This window comes from Nicotiana sylvestris, chromosome 3 (genome assembly GCF_000393655.2).
Source record: "Nicotiana sylvestris chromosome 3, ASM39365v2, whole genome shotgun sequence".
Classification (NCBI taxonomy): domain Eukaryota; kingdom Viridiplantae; phylum Streptophyta; class Magnoliopsida; order Solanales; family Solanaceae; genus Nicotiana; species Nicotiana sylvestris.
Genome location: NC_091059.1, coordinates 176,364,532 through 176,366,427, shown reverse-complemented (window position 1 = coordinate 176,366,427; position 1,896 = coordinate 176,364,532). Strand labels below are relative to the sequence as shown.

The following is a 1,896-nucleotide window of genomic DNA, read 5'->3' as shown; positions in this document are numbered from 1 at the left end:
TAAAGTCCCCTTACCTTAGCCCACACAAAAGAGAATAAAGCCAAGGAAGCATTGGTACGTAAAATTGAGGCTGATGTGGTGTGGGTATCACAGTGCTAGGATGACATGGCTTTGCTCCCCAAACAGTTTTAGGTGCCCCACGTGGCAATACATTCTTTGCTCAGTACAAATTGCCAACTGTTGCTTTTGGTACCGCAGAAATAGAAAGAGAGGAACTCGCCGAAAATTGGGGGTTGAAGGAAAAAAGTAGTAGGAAATTTTGTTTGGTAAATGAGGCCAAAGAGCAGAAACAACAATCAGAAAATTATGAAGCAAAGAGTGAGTCACGGGTCAGACACTGCCTCAAATGACGCATTCACACGGTATTTGTAGCATTTGTATTGTCCATGCGTTTCCTAAGGTTTAGTCATTCATTCTTTAGTTTCCTCTTATGCTTTGTCACATCAACTCTCTTCTTTCTTTTGTTTTGTGTTGTGTTGTATTTTTTTTTCTTTTTCCTTTTTCAATTCAACCTTATAGAAGTAATACTCAACAAAGGCAATTAAATTAAGGAAAATTAGTAAAATGACATATATAATCAAGAAATCCGAACTGATATGATTAGTACAAACCGGCCTCTTTACTCTTGGTGCAAAATATCTAATGTGAAGTCCTAATTTTTTTGAGATTTTTCACTGCTTATCTTAAGCTTCTCTGATCTAAATGGCTTTTCACAATTTTCGTTTGCAGGAAAAAGATGAGAGAGAGTGGGCATGATAGAAATAAGGAAAAGCAAAGGAAATAAACTTAAAGAAATTACACACAGAGAAGCAGATGCGGAGGTAGAGTATGTCTGTCGGGTTCATCTGAACCCAATATTTTTGTTGCGGTTAAAAAAACTATCACTAAATTAAAAAAAAAAAAAAAGGAAAGAAAGAAAAATAACGACATATAAGAAATGAGAAAGATAATTTTTTAAATTAATATGGATGTAAAAGATAATTCTACATATTGATAAATCATATACTTAGCATTTTAATTAGAATTAGATTTTAGGTTACTGCATTTTTTCCTGATTTTGTTTTTAAAAGAAAAGAGAAGAGAAAGAGTTTTTAAGAACAAAATTTCACTTACATATATTATAATAAATGAAGAGAAAGTGAGAGGTTGATACATGACTTTTTAAGTACAATTATATGTTAGAGGCATGTAAATCGATTATTTTTTCATTAGATAGTAAAACATCGACTTTGCTAAAATTTCTCATATTCAAATAACAGAAATATGAAATAAAAGTAAAGCAACTACTAATGAAAAGAAAATAAAATAAAACAAAAAAAATATGTGAAAATTGTAACGTCGTGCTACGCCCGGCCCCCTTTTCAGTAGATGAGATTAGGATGAAAGGGCTTTCTTTCATTAACATGCAGTGAAGGTGCATAGCTTCTTTGAATGTCCTGCTGATTGACTACTACATTTAGGGACGAGACTGATCCTGAAAGAGAGCTGTTCTGGCTTATTAGGTTTCAAGAATCCAAAGGATACAAGCTTCTCAAGGCTGAGTCGGAAAGCTTTGTTTGTAGAGTCTCTTTCAGTTCAAGTCTTGAATCATTTGATTATTCTTTTTTCTATTCCTTCTTGTTATGCCATTTTTAGCCTTCATCTTTGTCTTTTCTTTTCTATTCATTAGTTTCCCTCTCATATTCTCCATTCCAAGGAGAACGGAATACGTCACTTCAGAATACTTGCTCAATTATTTTTATCCTCTCAGCAAAATGAAAAAGTTTTTTTTTTGGTTTACAAATTATAGGCAATTCAAAGAAGAGATCAAAACATAATTTGCAAAAAGAAAGATAATTATTACAATACTTCAAAAGAATCAAAAGTTATAAATTAAACCAAATAATTTAAATTTTG

The 1,896-nt window shown here is 32.3% G+C and overlaps 1 long non-coding RNA gene across 3 annotated transcripts; it reads left to right on the top strand.

Annotated features, from left to right (window-relative positions):
• Positions 1 to 223: 223 nt before the first annotated feature.
• LOC104223557 (uncharacterized) lies at positions 224 to 1,652 on the top strand. 3 transcript variants are annotated; one of them, XR_710139.2, is made up of 2 exons: positions 224 to 362; positions 730 to 1,652. It is a non-coding gene; the product is annotated as an uncharacterized lncRNA (long non-coding RNA). The 3 variants fall into 3 exon arrangements; XR_710138.2 differs by having other exon boundaries at positions 224 to 400; XR_710137.2 differs by lacking the exon at positions 224 to 362 and adding an exon at positions 437 to 644.
• The last annotated feature ends 244 nt before the right edge of the window (positions 1,653 to 1,896 follow it).